At 38.4% G+C, this 19,427-nt stretch overlaps 2 protein-coding genes across 6 annotated transcripts in view; both read left to right on the forward strand.

Annotated features, from left to right (window-relative positions):
* LOC104652530 (uncharacterized) overlaps positions 1-1,451 on the forward strand; it is a 147,013-nt gene extending 145,562 nt beyond the window's left edge. Inside the window, exon 7 of the mRNA XM_074394051.1 lies at positions 1,363-1,451. The gene's annotated coding sequence lies outside the window, so the exon portion shown is untranslated. The remainder of the gene's footprint in view (positions 1-1,362) is intronic.
* Positions 1,436-19,427, forward strand: part of NCOA1 (nuclear receptor coactivator 1) — a 139,683-nt gene continuing 121,691 nt past the window's right edge. For all 5 annotated transcript variants that reach the window (XM_010345776.2, XM_010345777.3, XM_010345778.2 and 2 more), the window contains exon 1: positions 1,436-1,517. The gene's annotated coding sequence lies outside the window, so the exon portion shown is untranslated. The remainder of the gene's footprint in view (positions 1,518-19,427) is intronic.

Consider the following 19,427-nt stretch of genomic DNA (forward strand, 5'->3'; position numbering starts at 1 on the left):
AATTACTGGCTGGCAAAAATACACTTAACTGTACAATCAGCAATTACAGTTCTAGGCATTGAAATGAAAACAAACATTTTTACAAAAACCTGTACACAAATATTCATAGCAGCTCTATTTGTAATTGCCAAAACCAAATAACCCAAATGCACTTTAAAGGACAAATGGTGAAAAAAACTGTGGTACCATTGTACCACGGAGCAATAAAAAGGAATGAACTGTTGATACATGCACGAAACTGGATGGATCTCAAGGGCATTATGCCGAGTGAAAAAAAGTCAACTTGAAAAGATCTGATCTTATGATGTATGATTCAATTTATGTAGTATTCTCAAAGTGACAAATTATAGAAATAGGGAACAGATTGCAGTTGTCAAGAGTTAAGGAAAGGGGAAGGTGGATATGATTATAAACAGCAAGAGAGAATTCATTTACCTGTGGTGATGGAGCAGTGAATCTCGATTGTGCTATAGTTATATGAATCTGCACATGTGCTAAAAGGTCATGGAATTTAAATGAAGACATAACAAAAAATTAGTGTGTGCAAAAACTGGCAAAATTCAAGTGAGGTCTGTAATCTAGTCAATTTTCAGCTTTCATTTAGCTCTGATATACATTCTCTAATGCCTCAAGCCAATAAGACTATGGTTTTCTCCTTTAAGGCTAGCCTCTCTGCACTTAATGGGAGTACTGGGAAGAGTTCCTTTACTGGGGAGTCTTATAAGTGTGTATCTAACCCAGTATCGTTCCTTTCTTTCAATGATCAGAACCTCTACAATTTGTCTGCCTTGGTCACTTTGCAATTTCTTCAAACAGTTGTTTTTTATATTTTGTCCAGAGTGTATAACTGTTATCTGTGAGCGACTTCGTTTAATATAATTTATCATTACTAGAACCAGAGCTTAACTATCATCATTTTGAAGTATTACAAATATAAAATGTTTGTAAACTTTTTCAATTAATTATTTGAAGGTAAAATATGATAGGAGTATTACATAAGTAAAGAATTATGTGATAATTGAAAATATGAAAAAAATCTGAATTTATAAGCAGGAAGAAGGATATATCTACAAATGCAGCCAGAAACAACTTTTAAGAGATGCATAAATGGATCTTTCAGAAGATTAAGGATAGAATGCAATTAAGCAACATTCGCAAATAGGAATATATACTTAATCACCAAAAAGGACTTCAGCTGTAAAATCAGATCTTTATCCATTGTCTTTTGAAAATATTTTTCCATTTAACTCTAAAAGTTGCATTTCTTTTATTTTTCTAGCATAACTGACCTTTATTATTTCTTGGAGAATAAAATGGCAGTCTAACTTCCCTTCTGCTTTTATTTTTGTCTTTCTATTTTAGTTTGTATATTTGGCCTTAAATGAGGTGAGAGTGAAGAGACTAGAGCCACCTCTGGAAAACGTCATTATCCCCATTCCCCAGGAAGCTACGCCCTGGAACACAAGATTTGACCATATCTGTTTTGAGGATTCATTATGAACAAAGAAGTCTCCCAGGTAGGAATTGTAGTTCTATTTTTAAAGAGCTTTGTCTCTGTAAAAATATGGAGGGAAAATGATTACCTGTTGACTATTATCTTTTATGGAAATGTGTGTTTGATCTGGGATGCTTCAAGGTTAGTGTAAAACAGGTGCTGACATTCCTAAGTGAAAGTGATAGAAAGGTTCTAGTATACACTTTATGAGCCATTTTAGTGTATGTTGAAATCACTATAGGCCTCAGGCCTTATATCTTATGATGAGACCCTCAAAGTCCTTGCTGAATTGAAAATGGCAGCAGAAAAACTGTAGTAAATCATCCCCAAATTTGCTTCATACATTTTTAACATATATCCAGTGGAAATTACATAATATATACCTACATAATTATAGATATACCTGTATAATATATAGGTAATTATAACCTATGTAATTTATGTATATATAGTGTCCATATGGGCATTTTTACATTGTTGCTGTTTCAGAGTTTGTGAACTAGCTGTGAATAAAACCAGTGTATCCATGAACATACTAATAGGAGCAGTAGAAAAATAAACACGCACCAAGCCAGGACAGGAGATAAAGATATGAAGAGTAATCAGAAACTGATAAATCAGTAAGGGGAAACTTCTAGGAGAAAATTTGCTAATTAATAGACTTTTAATTGAATTATACATAGATAAAAATTAAAAAAAAAAATTAAAAATTAGGAGGGGCGCCAAGATGGCCGAGAGGAGACAACACTGGAATGCAGCTCCCAACAAATGAGATGCAGAGGGCTAGAAGACCTCACAAGTCCAAGTGAGGTGCCGGGTTCATTTTGGGGGGACTGGAAGGACTCTGAAAGTAGCCCAGGGAGGGAGCCAAAGCAGGGTGAGAGCCGCCCAGGCAGAACAAACCAAGATAGGGTAGGGCGAGTCCCCACCTGAAACAGCCAGCTGGGAGGGTTGGGGGACTTTACCCCCGTGGTGCTCTGATTCGGATCCTGTGCTGATGTCATCCCTCCTGCAAGCCACGGCCCACAAGAGCCCTGCCAGACTGAGGGGCGCTGTGGGTTGTTGATGCAAATTTGAGCCACCACTCCCACCTGGTGCCATAAGTTGTCAGCCAGACCAGGGCAGAAGTTTGGACTAGCACCAGCAGGACAGAACAACATATCCCACAGAAAGAGGCAGAGTTGAAAGCAGGGAAACAGGTCATAAGGCCTGGCAAGCCCCACCCCCAACAAAACTCAAACTGAAGCCCGAGTGCCAGAGAACTTGGCAAGGAATATAGCCGTTTGACTCCAACTAGGAAGATTGTGCTCAGGGAAGGAGAGATGCCATTGGGAAGGTGGGGCTAATTTCACCTGCAAACAAACCCCAGGGGAAGACCACCCACCCAATCAACCTGATTGAATCTGAGGCAGCCTAGCAGCACCTCTACAGGCCAAAAAAGATATAGCTTCAACCACAACAGAAAGGACATCCACCCAGAGATATCTCCCAAAATCACCAACTTCAAAAATCAAAGGGAGATTAATCCACGAAGATGGGAAAAAAACAGCGCAAAAAGGATGAAACCTTCAAAGATCAGAACACCTCCTCCCCTCCCAGGGATCACAACTCCTCACCATCAAGGGAACAAAACAAGACAGAAAATGAGTGTGATTAATTGACAGAAGCAGGCTTCAGAAGACGGATAATGACAAACTTCTCTGAGTTAAAAGACCATGTTCTAACCCAATGCAAAGAACCTTGAAAAAAGATTAGACGAAATGCTAACTAGAATAACCAGCTTAGAGAAGAACATAAATGACTTGATGAAGCTGAAAAACACAGCACGAGAACTTCATGAGGCATGCACAGGTTTCACCAGCCAAATCAATCAAGCAGAAGAAAGGATATCAGAGATAGAAGAGCAAATCAATGAAATAAAACGAGAAGGCAAGATTAGAGACAAAAGAGTGAAAATAATGAGCAAAACCTCCAAGAATTATCTGAAAAGACCTAATCTACGCTTGACAGTCATACCTGAATGTGATGAGGAGAATGAATCCAAGTTGGAAAACACCCTTCAGGACATTATCCAAGAGAACTTCCCAACCTAACAAGGCAGGCCAACATTCAAATTTAGGAAATACAGAGAGCACCACAAAGATATTCCTCAAGAAGAGCAACCCCAAGGCACATAATAGTCAGATTCACCAGGGTTGAAATGAAGGAAAAAATCCTAAGGGCAGCCACAGAAAAAGGTCGAGTCACCCACAAAGGAAAGACCATCAGACTCACAGCAGATCTCTTGGCAGAACCTCTACAAGCTAGAATGGAGTGGGGGCCAATATTCAACATCCCTAAAGAAAAGAACTTTCAACCCAGAATTTTGTATTTGGCCAAATTAAGCTTCATAGGTGAAGGAGGAATAAAATCCTTTACGGAAAAGCAATTGCTGAGAGATTTCATCACTACAAGACCTGCCTTACAAGAACTCTTGAAGGAAGTACTAAACATGGACAGGAACAACCAGTACCAGCCACTACAAAAACGTACCAAATGGTAACAACATAGAAAGGAACAACCAGTACCAGCCACTCCAAAAATGTACCAAATGGTAAAGAGCATTGACACAATGAAGAAACTGTGCCAACTAAGGGGCAAAACAACCAGCTAGCATCAAAATGGCAGGATCAAAGTCACACATAATAATATTAACCTTAAATGTAAATGGGCTAAATGACCCAATTAAAAGACACAGACTGGCAAATTGGATAAAAAGTCAAAACTCATTGGTGTGCTGTATCCAGGAAATCCATCTAACATGCAAGGATACACATAGGCTCAAAATAAAGGGATGGAAGAAGATTTACCAAGAAAATGGAGAGCTAAAAAAAAAGGAAGAGTTGCAATCCTAGTAGAAGGGCATTATATAATGGTAAAAGGATCAATGCAACAAGGAGAGCTAATCATCCTAAATATATACGCACCCAATACAGGAGCACCCAGATACATAAACAAGTTCTTAACGACCTACAAAGAGACTTAGACTCCCACACAATACTAGTGAGAGATTTTAACACTCCACTGTCAATATGAGATCAATGAGACAGAAAATTAACAAGGGTATCCAGGACTTGAACTCAGATCTACACCAAGCAAACCTAATAGACATCTACAGAACTCTCTAACCCAAATCCACAGAATATGCATTCTTTTCAGAACCACATCACACCTACTCTAAAATTGACCACGTAATTGGAAGTAAATCACTCCTCAGCAAATGCAAAAGAACAGAAATCATAACAAACAGTCGCTCACACCACAGTGCAATCAAATTAGAACTCACGATTAAGAAACTCACTCAGAACCGCTCAACTTCATGGAAACTGAACAACTGGCTATTGAATGCTGACTGGATAAACAATGAAATGAAGGCAGAAATAAAGATGTTCTTCAAAACCAATGAGAATGAAGACACAATATACCAGAATCTCTAGGACACATTCAAAACAGTGTCTAGAGGAAAATTTATAGCAATAAATGCCCACATGAGAAGCAAGGAAAGATCTAAAATCGACACCGTATCAAAATTGAAAGAGCTAGAGGAGCAAGATCAAAAAAAAAACTCAAAAGCTAGCAGAAGACAAGAAATAACTAAGATCAGAGCAGAACTGAAGGAGATAGAGACACAAAAAATCCTTAAAAAAAAATCAATAAATCCAGGAGCTGGTTTTTCAAAAAGATCAACAAAATAGACCACTAGCCACATTAATAAAAAAGAAAAGAGAGAAGAATCAAATAGATGCAATAAAAAATAATAGAGGGAATATCACCACCGATTCCACAGAAATACAAACTACCATCAGAGATTACTACAAACAACTCTATGTACATAAACCAGTAAACCTGGAAGAAATGCATAAATTCCTGGACACTTGCACCCTCCCAAGCCTAAACCAGGAAGAAGTTGAAACCCTGAATAGACGAATAACAAGGTCTGAAGTTGAGGCAGCAATTAAGAGCCTACCACACAAAAAAAGCCCAGGTCCAGATGGGTTCCCAGCCGAATTCTACCAGACATGCAAAGAGGAGCTGGTACCATTTCTTCTGAAACTATTCCAAATAATCCAAAAAGAGGGAATCCTTCCCAAATCATTTTGTGAGACCAACATCATCCTGATACCAAAACCTGGCAGAGACTCAACAAGAAAAGAAAACTTCAGGCCAATATCCATGATGGACATAAATGCAAAAATCTTCAGTGAAATGCTGGCAAGCCAATTGCAACAGCACATCAAAAAGCTTATCCACCATGATCAAGTAGGATTCATCCCAGGGATGCAAGGCTGGTTCAAAATACGCAAGTCTATAAACGTAATTCACCACATAAACGGAACCAAAGACAAAAACCACGTGATTATTCAATTGATGCAGAGAAGGCCTTTGACAAAATTCAACAGCACTTTATGCTAAAAACTCTCAATAAACTAGGTATCGACGGAACGTTTCTCAAAATAATAAAAGCTATTTACGACAGACCAACAGCCAATATCATACTGAATGGGCAAAAACTGGAAGCATTCCCTTTGAAATCTGGCACTAGACAAGGATGCTCTCTCTCACCACTCCTATTCAGTATAGTAGTGGAAGTTTTAGCTACAGCCGTCAGGCAAGAAAAAAGAATAAAGGGTATTCATTTAGGAAAGGAGGAAGTCAAATTGTCTCTATATGATTATATATTTATAAGACCCCATTGTCTTAGCCCAAAATCTCCTGAAACTGGTAAGCAACTTCAGCAAAGTCTCAGGAAACAAAATCAATGTGCAAAAATCACATGCATTCCTATTCACCAATAACAGACGTAAAGAGAGCCAAGTCAAGAACGAACTGCAATTCACAATTGCTACAAGAGAATAAAATACCTAGGAATACAACTAACAAAGGATGTAAAGGTCCTCTTCAAGGAGAACTACAAAGCACTGCTCAACAAAATAAGAGAGGACACAAACAAATGGAGAAACATTTCATGCTCATGATTAGGAAGAATGAATACTGTGAAAATGACAATATTCTGCAAAGTTATTTATAGATTCCATGCTATCCCCATCAAGCTACCTATGACCCTCTTCACAGAACTGGAAAAAAACACCTTAAACTTTATATGGAACCAAAAGAGAGCCCGCATAGCCAAGTCAATTCTAAGCAAAAAGAACAAAGCTGGAGGCATCATGCTACCTGACTTCAACCTATACTACAAGGCTACAGTAATCAAAACAGCATGATACTGGTACCAAAACAGAGATACAGACCAATGGAACAGAACAGAGGCCTCAGAGGCAATGTCACACATCTACAACAATCTGATCTTTGACAGACCTGATAAAAACAAGCAATGGGGAAAGGATTCCCTGTTTAATAAATGGTGTTGGGAAAACTGGCTAGCCATGTGCAGAAAGCAGAAACTGGACCCGTTCCTGGCACCTTATGCTAAAATTAACTCCACATAGATGAAAGACTTAAACATAAGACCCAACACCATAAAAACCCTGGAAGAAAACCTAGGCAAAACCATTCAGGACATAGGCATAGGCAAGGACTTCATGAATAAAACCCCAAAAGCATTGGTAACAAAAGCCAAAATAGACAAATGGGATCTAATTAAACTCCACAGCTTCTGCACAGCAAAAGAAACAATCATTAGAGTGAACTGACAACAAACAGAATAGTAAAAAAATTTTGCAATCTACCCATCTGACAAAGGGCTAATATCCAGAATCTACAAAGAACAAAACAGATTTACAGGAAAAAAACAAACCCATTCAAAAGTGGGCAAAGGATATGAACAGACACTTTACAAAAGAAGACATACATGAGGCCAACAAACATGGAAAAATGCTCATCATCACTGGTCATTAGAGAAATGAAAATCAAAACTACATTGAGATACCATCTCTTGCCAGTTAGAATGGCAATCTTTAAAAAATCTGGAGACATCAAATACTAGAGAGGATGTGGAGAAATAGGAACACTTTTACACTGTTGGTGGGAGTGTAAATTAGTTCAACCATCGTGGAATACAGTGTGGCGATTCCTCAAGGACTTAGAAATAGAAATTCCATTTGACCCAGCAATCCTATTACTGGGTATATATCCAAAGGATTATAAATCATTCTATTATAAAGACATGCACACATATGCTCATTGCAGCAGTGTTTACAATAGCAAAGACCTGGAGCCAAACCAAGTGCCCATCGATGATGGACTGGACAAGGAAAATGTGGCACATATACACCATGGAATACTATGCAGCCATAAAAAACGATGAGATTGTGTCCTTTGTAGGGACATGGATGAACCTGGAAACCATCATTCTCAGCAAACTGATACAAGAACAGAAAATCAAACACCACATGTTCTCACTCATAGGCGAGTATTGAACAATGAGAACACATGGACACAGGAAGGCGAACATCACACACTGGGGTCTGTTGGGGTAGAATAGGGGAGGGACAGCATCAGGTAGGGAGGTTGGGGAGGGATAACATGGAGAGAAATGCCAGATATAGGTGATGGGGGGATGGAGGCAGCAAACCACATTGTCATGTATGTACCTATGCAATAGTCCTGCATGTTCAGCACATGTACCCCACAACCTAAAGTACAATAAAATAAATAAATAAATATAAACAAACATATAACTTTTTATTTATTATGTACTGAACATATTTGTGTAAACATTGCCTGGATTAAGAAGTAGAACAATACCACCATCCCAGAAATCCTCTTCATCCATGTGCCCAACTGTGCGCCCATTCACTTTTAAAAGTGGAGACACTTGTCACCATAGAGAGTGAGGTTTTGTAGATCATAGAATTAAAAGTAAAATTTAGTTGACCAACAATGCCTGTGTTTAGAAAAAAACAGTAAGTTTGGAAATTTGAGTTAAGACTCTCAGTTGGCGGAGACATTTAATGCAGGGACTGGATGTACAAAATTATGTAAGAAGGTATTCATCTAATCTTACTATCTCTGCCTCTTTAAAATTTCATGAGTTTCTAGAACAAATACAACTCTCAGTTTCTGGCTTTTATTGACTGATGATACATTTGTATTTACAGGCCGAGTGCCCCTTATCTGAAATGCTTGGGACTAGAAGTATTCCATGTTTTGGATTTTAAAATATTTTATATACTTATCAGCTGAGCATCCAAAATCCAACATGCTCCCATGAGCATTTCCTTTGAATATCATATGGCTGCTCAAAAAGCTTCAGATTGTGGAGCATATCTGAATTTGGATTTGGATGCTCAGCCTGTATTAATTTATGTTTTCTGTTGTTTCTAATCAGACTGTTGGTTCTCCACAAGGAGAGATAAATGAATTAACCTTTCTGATTAAAAAAGAAAGTTTTGCAGAGCAGGATGTATTATAATAAAGAGAAGTTTTAATTAAGTGAGAGAACCATCTCTTTAAGCGTTTTCAGGAAAGGAATGTTAGTATCTTGACTTTATGAAAGAGAAAGGGGGAGAAAATAGAATAATGTAGTGATTGAACATTAGCTTCGTATCTGTCTTTCATCATTGTTCACTGACTGACTTAAGAAAATCATGTTTTCCTCATTATGACATTTTTTTCATCTTTTCTATTTCTTCTTAACTCTAAAAACAATTTCAAATGTACCGAATAGTTACAAAATTGCTAGACTGAACACCTGCATGTCCATTGCCCAGTTACACCAATTGTAAACATTTTGTGGCTTTTGCTTTATCTCTCTCTGTATTTACTTTTACCCTTCCCCCTCTACCATTGTGACGATGATGATGAACCATTTGAGAAAAAGTTGTAGACAATCATGATCCATCACTCTGAAATATTTCCTGTGTAACCACAACATAATAATCAACTCAGGAAACTTAACATTTTTTATTGCTGTTATCTAATATATAGTCCATATTAAAATTTTACCATTTGTCTGATTCACAATCATAGATTGCATAGTTATCTCTTTTGTTTGGTTTTCTTTTTTTTTTTAATTGCATTTTAGGTTTTGGGGTACATGTGAAGAACATGCAAGATTGTTGCATAGGTACACACATGGCAGTGTGATTTGCGGCCCTCCTCCCCATCACCTATATCTGGCATTTCTCCCCATACCATCCCTCCCCCAACTCCCCACCCCCCTGCTATCCCTCCCCTATTTCCCTCCAACAGACCTCAGTGTGTAGTGCTCCCCTCCCTGTATCCATGTGTTCTCATTGTTTAACACCCACCTATGAGTGAGAACATGCGGTGTTTGATTTTCTGCTCCTGTGTCAGTTTGCTGAGAATGATGGTTTCCAGATTCATCCATTTCCCTACAAAGGACACAAACTCATCGTTTTTGATGGCTGCATAATATTCCATGGTGTGTATGTGCCACATTTTCCTTGTCCAGTCTATCATCGATGGGCATTTGGGTTGGTTCCAGGTCTTTGCTCTTGTAAACTGTGCTGCAATGAACATTTGTGTGCATGTGTCCTTATAGTAGAACGATTTATAATCCTTTGGATTATACCCAGTAATGGGATTGCTGGGTCAAATGGAATTTCTATTTCTAGGTCCTTGAGGAATCACCACACTGTCTTCCACAATGGTTAAACTAATTTACACTCCCACCAACTGTGTAAGAGTGTTCCTATTTCTCCACATCCTCTCCAGCATCTGTTGTCTCCAGATTTTTTAAAGATCGCCATTCTAACTGGCATAAGATGGTATCTCAATGTAGTTTTGATTTTCATTTCTCTAATGACCAGTGATAATGAGAGTTTTTCCATACATTTCTTAGCCTCATGTATGTCTTCTTTTGTAAAGTGTCTGTTCATATCCTTTGCCCACTTTTGAATGGGCTTGTTTGTTTTTTTCTTGTAAATCTGTTTTAGTTCTCTGTAAATTCTGGATATCAACCCTTTGTCAGATGGGTAAACTGCAAAAATTTTTTCCCATTCTGTTGGTTGCCGATTCACTCTAATGACTGTTTCTTTTGCTGTGCAGAAACTGTGGAGTTTAATTAGATCCCATTTGTCTATTTTGGCTTTTGTTGCCAATGCTTTTGGTGTTTTGGTCATGAAGTCCTTGCCTACGCAAATGTCCTGAATAGTTTTGGCTAAATTTTCTTCTAGGGCTTTTATGGTGTTGGGTCTTATGTTTAAGTCTTTAATGCATGTAGAGTTAATTTTAGTGTAAGATATCAGGAACGGGTCCAGTTTCTGCTTTCTGCACATGGCTAGCCAGTTTTCCCAACACCATTTATTAAACAGGGAATCCTTTCCCCATTGCTTGTTTTTGTCAGGTCTGTCAAAGCGGATGGTTGTGGATATGTTGTGTTGCCTTCGAGGCCTCTGTTCTGTTCCATTGGTCTATATCTCTGTTTTGGTACCAGTACCATGCTGTTTTGATTACTGTAGCCTTGTAGTATAGTTTGAAGTCCGGTAGTGTGATGCCTCCTACTTTGTTCTTTTTGCTTAGAATTGACTTGGCTATGCAGGCTCTCTTTTGGTTCCATATGAAGTTTAAGGTGTTTTTTTTCCAGTTCTGTAAAGAATGTCATTGGTAGCTTGATGGGGATAGCGTTGAATCTGTAAATTACTTTGAGCAGTATGGCCATTTTCATGATATTGATTATTTCTAACCATGAACATGGAATGTTTCTCCATCTGTTTGTGTCCTCTCTTATTTCCTTGAGCAGTGGTTTGTAGTTCTTGAAGAGGTCCTTTACGTTCCTTGTTAGCTGTATTCCTAGGTATTTTATTCTCCTTGTAGCAATTGTGAATGGCAGTTCATTCTTGATTTGGCTCTCTTTAAGTCTGCTATTGGTGTATAGGAATGCTTGTGATTTTCGCGCACTGATTTTGTATCCTGAGACTTTGCTGAAGTTGCTTATCAGTTTCAGGAGACTTTGGGCTGAGACAATGGGGTCTTCTAGATATACAATCATGTCATCTGCAAATAGAGACAATTTGACTTCCTCCTTTCCCATTTGAATACTCTTTATTTCTTTTTCTTGCCTGATTGCTTTGGCTAGAACTTCCAGTACTATATTGAATAGGAGTGGTGAGAGAGGGCATCCTTGTCTAGTGGCAGATTTCAAAGAATGCTTCCAGTTTTTGCCCATTCAGTATGATATTGGCTGTTGGTCTGTCGTAAATAGCTTTTATTATTTTGAGATACGTTCCCTCGACACCTAGTTTATTGAGAGTTTTTAGCATAAAGTGCTGTTGAATTTTGTCAAAGGCCTTATCTGCATCAATTGAGATAATCATGTGGTTTTTGTCTTTGGTTCCGTTTATGTGGTGAATTATGTTTATAGACTTGTGTATGTTGAACCAGCCTTGCATCCCTGGGATAAATCCTACTTGATCATGGTGATAAGCTTTTTGATGTGCTGTTGCAATTGGCTTACCAGTATTTCATTGAAGATTTTTGCATCTATGTTCATCATGGATATTGGCCTGAAGTTTTCTTTTCTTGTTGAGTCTCTGCCGAGTTTTGGTATCAGGATGATGTTGTTCTCATAAAATGATTTGGGAAGGATTCCCTCTTTTTGGGTTATTTGGAATAGTTTCAGAAGAAATGGTACCAGCTCCTCTTTGCATGTCTGGTAGAATTCGGCTGGGAACCCATCTGGACCTGGGCTTTTTTTGTGTGGTAGGCTCTTAATTGCTGCCTCAACTTCAGACCTTGTTATTCGTCTATTCAGGGTTTCAACTTCTTCCTGGTTTAGGCTTGGGAGGAAGCAAGTGTCTAGGAATCTATCCATTTCTTCCAGGTTTACTGGTTTATGTGCATAGAGTTGTTTGTAATAATCTCTGATGATCGTTTGAATTTCTGTGGAATCTGTGGTGATATCCCCTTAATCATTTTTTATTGCATCAATTTGGTTATTCTCTCTTTTCTTTTTTATTAATGTGGCTAGTGGTCTGTCTATTTTGTTGATCTTTTTGAAAAACCAGCTCCTGGATTTATTGATTTTTTGAAGGATTTTTTGTGTCTCTATCTCCTTCAGTTCTGCTCTGATCTTAGTTATTTCTTGTCTTCTGCTAGCTTTTGAGTTTTCTTGATCTTGCTCCTCTAGCTCTTTCAATTTTGATGATGGGGCGTCAATTTTAGATCTCTCCTTTCTTCTCATGTGGGCACTCATTGCTATATATTTTCCTCTAGAGCCTGCTTTAAATGTGTCCCAGAGATTTTGTTATGTTGTGTCTTCATTCTCATTGGTTTCGAAGAACATCTTTATTTCTGCCTTCATTTCATTGTTTATCCGGTCAACATTCAAGACTAAGTTGTTCAGTTTCCATGAGGCTGTGCGGTTCTGAGTTAGTTTCTGAATTCTGAGTTCTAACTTGATTGCACTGTGGTCTGAGAGACTGTTAGTTATGATTTCCGTACTTTTGCATTTGCTGAGGAGTGATTTGCTTCCAATTACGTGGTCAATTTTAGAGTAGGTGTGATGTGGTGCTGAGAAGAATGTATATTCTGTGTATTTAGGGTAGAGAGTTCTGTAAATGTCTATTAGGTTTGCTTGTTCCAGGTCTGAGTTGAAGTCCTGGATATCCTTGTTAATTTTCTGTCTGGTTGATCTGTCTAATATTGACAATGGGGTGTTAAAGTCTCCCACTATTATTGTGTGGGAGTCTAAGTCTCTTTGTAAGTCATTAAGAACTTGCCTCATGTATCTGGGTGCTCCTGTATTGGGTGCGTACGTATTTAGGATCATTAGCTCTTCTTGTTGCATTGATCCTTTAACCATTGTGTAGTGTCCTTCTTTGTCTCTTTTGATCTTTGTTGCTTTAAAGTCTATTTTATCAGAGACGAGAATTGCAACTCCTGCTTTTTTTTGCTCTCCATTTGCTTGGTAAATCTTCCTCCATCCCTTTACTTTGAGCCTTTTTGTATACTTGCATGTGAGATGGGTTTCCTGGATACAGCACACTGACGGGTTTTGGCTTTTTATCCAATTTGCCAGTCTGTGTCTTTTGATTGGGGCATTTAGTCCATTTACATTTAGGGTTAATATTGTTTTTTTGTGAGACAGAGTTTCGCTCTTGTTACCCAGGTTGGAGTGCAATGGCGCGATCTCGGCTCACCGCAACCTCCGCCTCCTGGGTTCAGGCAATTCTCCTGCCTCAGCGTCCTGAGTAGCTGGGATTACAGGCATGCGCCACCATGCCCAGCTAATTTTTTCTATTTTTAGTAGAGACGGGGTTTCACCATATTGACCAGGCTGGTCTCGATCTCTTGACCTTGTGATCCACCGCCTCGGCCTCCCAAAGTGCTGGGATTACAGGCTTGAGCCACCGCGCCCGGCCAGGGTTAATATTGTTAAGTGTGAATTTGATACTGCCGGCTGTTTTGCCCATTAGTTGATATAGATTCTTCTTTGTGTATGCTCTTTACCATTTGGTTTATTTTTGGATTGGCTGGTACTGGTTGTTCCTTTCTACATGTTGAGCCTCTTTTTGGAGCTCCTGTAAAGCAGGCCTGGTGGTGATGAAATCTCCGAGTACTAGCTTGTTTGCAAAGGATTTTATTTTTCCTTCACTTATGAAGCTTAGTTTGGCTGGATATGTAATTCTGGGTTGAAAGTTCTTTTCTTTAAGGATGTTGAATATTGACCCCCACTCTCTTCTGGCTTGTAGGGTTTCTGCTGAGAGATCTGCTGTGAGTCTGATGGGCTTCCCTTTGTGTGTAACCTGACCCTTCTCTCTGGCTGCTCTTAGCATTTTCTCCTTCATTTCAATCCTGGTGAATCTGACGATTATGTGCCTTGGGGTTGCTCTTCTTGAGGAATATCTTTGTGGTGTTCTCTGTATTTCCTGGACTTGAATATTGGCCTGCCTTGCTAGGTTGGGGAAATTTTCCTGGATAATATCCTGAAGAATATTTTCCAGCTTGGATTCATTCTCTTCGTCACATTCAGGTACACCTATCAAACGTAGATTAGGTCTTTTCACGTAGTCCCACATTTCTTGGAGACTTTGTTCATTCCTTTTTACCCCTTTTTCTCTAATCTTGCCATCTGGTTTTATTTCATTGAGTTCATCTTTAACCTCTGATATCCTTTCTTCTGCTTGGTCAATTCGGCTGTTGAAACTTGTGCATGCTTCGCAAAGTTCTCGTGTTATGTTTTTCAGCTCCATCAGTTCACTTATATTCCCCTCTAATTTGTCCATTCTTGGTAGCATTTCATCAAATCTTTTTTCAGCGTACTTAGTTTCTTTGCATTGAGTTAGAACATGTTCTTTTAGCTCACGGAAGTTCCTTATTACCCACCTTCTGAAGTCTGATTCTGTCATTTCATCACACTCATTCTCATCCAATCTTGTTCACTTGCTGGTGAGGAGTGGTGAACCCTTGTAGGAGGAGAGGTGTTCTGGTTTCGGGTGTTTTCATCCTTTTTGTGCTGGTTTCTTCCCGTCTTTGTGGGTTTATCCACCTCTTGTCTTTGTAGTTGCTGACTTTCAGATTGGGTCTCTGAGTGGACGTCCAATTTGTTGATAATAAAGTTATTTCTGTTTCTTAGTTTTCCTTCTAACAGTCTGGCCTCTCTGCTGTAGGACTGCTGAGGTCTGCTGCAGGCCCTGCTTGCCTGGGGATCACCTGCAGCAGCTGCAGAACAGTAACAGTTGCTACCAGTTTCTTTTTCTGCTATCTTTGTCCCAGAAGGATACCTGCTAAATGTCAGTCTGATCTCTCCTTTATGAGGTGACTCTTTGGCTATATGGGGGTCAGGGAGCTGCTTGAGGAGACAGTCTGTCCTTTATGTGAGCTCAAGTGCTGGGTTGTGAGCTCTGTTTTTCATTCAGGGCTGCTGGGCAGGTACATTTATGTCTGCTGCAGCAGAACTCACATACACCTTTTTTTTCCCCAGGTGCTCTGTCTCAGGGAGTTAAGGCTTTATCAGTTTCTGCTGTGATGCTGACTTTTATTTTTTTTCCCAGGGCTGCCCTGCGCAGCAGTGAGGCAGCCTAGTCAATGTCTGCCTGCAGAGGCTCTGTAATGGCGGACTCTCACTGTAATGGCAGGTTGCTTTGGCTACGGCAGGTTGCCTGGGCAACAGCGGGCTGCCTCGGCAATGGCAGACGCCCCTCCCCCATAGCGTTGGACAGTCCCAGGTTCAGCTGTTCTTGCTGTGAAACTCGCAATCCAAAGAGTTTCTGATTGCTGTTCTTTTATCAGGGTGGGACCAGCCGAGCCTGATCACCTGGCTCCCGGCCTCAGAGCCTTTTGCTTTTAAGTTGAACGGTTGACTCTCTCCCAGGTGTTTCAGTCACCTGTTGAAAAGGCGCCGGGGTCTATGTGATTTCCCCTGCGGCGACTCACTGTGCCTTTACCGGCTGAAACGACACTGAGATTTGTGGGGCTTTTTGTTTGTTTGTTTTTGCCTGGGAATCTCCTGGTCTGGCTCCCTGTTTCAGTCCCCCTTTTTAGTCAGATGAATGGGCAACTGCGCCTTCCCAGGGCTCCAATTGCCAGCTGAAAGGGCACACGGACCAGTGTATTTTGTATGGAGAACTGCCCTGCTGGGCCCCACAAAGCAGCCGCGCGGGCCAAAACAGCCGCGGGGACAAAACGGCCTTGCAGGCCAAAACAGCCACGGGGATGAAACGGCCTCGCCGGCCAAAACAGCCGCGCTGGTGACCTGTGGGGCTCCTCCGCCTGTGAATCTTCTGGTCTGTAGGCAATAAAAATCCGTCTGGAAATGTGGCGTCCACTCACCCTCTGCGCTTTCACTGGGAGCTGCAATCCTGAGCTGTTCCTAAATGGCCATCTTGGATCCGGAACCCTTGTTTGATTTTCTTTTACCTGGAATAGTTTATCAGCTTTTCTTTGTTTTCAAAATAGGGCCTTCCATGATAAGGACATTGGGGAAGAATACAGGCCAGCTATTTTGTACAGTGGCCCGCATTTCAGGATTGTCTGTTTCCACTTATCTCCTTCCTAAAAAGACTGTGATATGGGACTTTTTTTTTTCTGAGAACATTGTCTTAAATAACAAAGCTTACAAAGAGTTTTCAGGATAAAGTCTGTTAGAACAAAAGAAGAGCCCAAAATCCTAGAAAGTAGAATCACTAAGATAATTTAGGTGTTATTGAAAGGAATTACATACATATGTACACACACACACACATATACACTCTCTTTCTCACACACACATTTTCTCTCACACACAAATTTGTGTGTGTGTGTGTGTGTGTGTGTGTAATTTTAGAATCCAAGATTTATGAACTTTGGAACAAAATTAGAGTTTGTAAAATGAGAACTTTTGATTTCGATGGAACAGTGCATTTCTATTTTAAAGTGCTTGACATCTTATAGGAAATAGTTTGTTTTATATTATAATGTACCATAGAAGGTAAGTCATGATTAGCTATATGAATAACTTTATTTTCATCTGATGTTTTGACTAAGAATAGAAAAGATTTTTTGTCTGTATGTTTGAGTACCTTGTATACTACCTAGTTTTTAGATGTGGTATACTTTAATGTCACCTTTTCTGTAAGTCTCTTACTGGATATATTAGGGAAATGTTTTGATATGGAGACCAAAGCAAAAGATTGGCACTATATCGATGGCTTTTCTGTTGATTAGTTATGTGACTGTGGGTTGGTTATATAACTTAAGGCATATGCAAATTCTGGAATCAGACTACCTAAGACCAGTTTCTTCCTTTGCCACTTAAGTTGTTGGGCAGATTAAGTAACTTGTCCATGCCTTGGTTTTCTTATCACTGAGATAGATTATAATATGACCTACCTGATGTTTTATAAGTGAATGAGTTAGTAAGGTTTATGAGGGAATGAACTAACATAGGTTAGGAATTAACACAGAATAGTGATTTGCACATAGTAAATCTTAAATAAGTGTTAATATTCATTATCATCATCATCATCATCATTGAGCATAGTTTATTAGTGTGATAAAACTGTCAAAATGGAGATTATAATATACTTCATAGGGTAATTGTAAGGAATAAGTGAATTAATGCATATAAAACATATGATACATGTTTAATATATATAATATTGTCACATCCTTTAGTTAAATGCAATTAATGGGCTTACATTTTAACTTTGAAGTTTTTATTAATTTGTTTCTCTCTATTTCTTTGTTACTATTGACTTTCTAATGTGAAAGTGGCATCTGGAAGGGTAAACATGCTTATACCACTGAAGTGGCCTATAGTCAGAATATTTGAGAAGTACTCTACTGGGTGACAATTGCAGGGGTTCTTTTTCTAAAAATTTAAAAGTCTGCATCTCCAGTTTAAAATGTATGAGCATTCCTTTTATTGTTATTATTCTGTTTTCATAATTATCCTGTTGAGAACAGTGGAAAATGGAATTTGAGTTTCACTTGTTCCAAGTTAGTCTTTAGCTGGTCATTGCAGTGGAAGGAATATAGCTAGCTATATTTAGTATGAGCATTAAGAGGATATTGATGCTATTTAACCAGCTGTTTACATGAAATGCTTGGGAATTTTTTTTTCATTTTTCAATGGACATCAATAAAGTATTGCAGAATGTAAATGAATCAAGTAAGATGACTTAGGTTTTAAGCTGGACTTTAAAAAATGCTTACCTTTTATATAAATGTGGTCAATGAAGATTGGCTCATATTGTGATTTTATCTGTGCCCTTTCCCTTTCAGATTGGGAGGGTGACCCTGAAATTAACTGGAGATTTTCCTGGCTTGATCATTTTTCTAATACCCTCAAAATACAATTTCATTGTTTTGGTAAATTATTTTGACCCATTTGACTCTATGACTTTGGTACTTCTACCATGTACCATTAGAGAATAGATTTTAGTGTATTTATTTTTTTTTATTGCTTTAGATATGTATATTTATACTGAATTCTGAAGTGGGTTTCTAAAATGGTTGATGAAAATTGAACAGCTTCTGATCTGGGGCTGAATTCTTTATTTTAGATATTGGAGTAATTTTATGTGATAAATGTTATTATTTAGTGTGATAATTCACTTTTTTTATTTAATTTTTTTTTTTTTTTTTTTTTAAGAGGCAGAGTCTAGCTATTTAGCCCAGATCAGACTTGAATTCCTGGCTCAAACGATTCTCCCACCTCAGCCTTCTGAGTAGTTAGGATTATAGACACATACTCCTGCACCCAGCAACACTGAAATTTTTATCACTCAGTTTTGTCTGTGTAAATGACAAAGCAAAATGATTATCATTTTTTGTTTTAAGGCTGCTTCTCCTAAACTCTTATAAAACTCTTCTCCTGTACTCCTTCAAGTAAATATCGAATACTTACATTGTTGTTTATACCAGCCAAACATAGCTATAGTTGTAAAGACTGATTTTTTCCTCAATAAATACCAACACAAATTAGAGTGGATTTTGGAAGTCATGTGCAGTATACCTGCAGTAACTCTGTCACTCTAAGATAACTGGACTCATAGTTTCATAAGGAAATGTTTAGTTATTTTTGCTAATTTGTTCTAATAAGGTAGCTGTCACAAATATGTGTTGCAATGCTATTTTTTTCTACGTCATGAATTAATATACTAGGAATATTTTAATAAGGCAAATATATGTATATTCTTTATCTTAAAATTAAATTTTAAATGAAGGCAATATGAGAAACATATTGAGTTTTAAAACTAATTTCATTTTTCTTTTTCTATGTATTTGTTAATAGAAAACAAAAATGAACTTTTATTCTTTTTTCAAACTTATTTGTATTTAGAAAAAATTAATGCAAATAAAAAAAGCATTATCTCAATCTGTGGAATAAGCTTTTAGTGGTAAACACAAATGTATTAAATATATTGTTTCAATCATTAGATATATTTAGACGTTAAGTTACCAAATCCTTGATAATGTCCTTATTAGCATAATAAATGTAAAAGACTGCAGAGAATCCTCTTTTACCAAAAGCACTTTAAGAAAAATC

Source organism: Saimiri boliviensis, chromosome 1 (assembly GCF_048565385.1).
Source record: "Saimiri boliviensis isolate mSaiBol1 chromosome 1, mSaiBol1.pri, whole genome shotgun sequence".
In the NCBI taxonomy this organism is placed as follows: Eukaryota; Metazoa; Chordata; class Mammalia; order Primates; family Cebidae; genus Saimiri; species Saimiri boliviensis.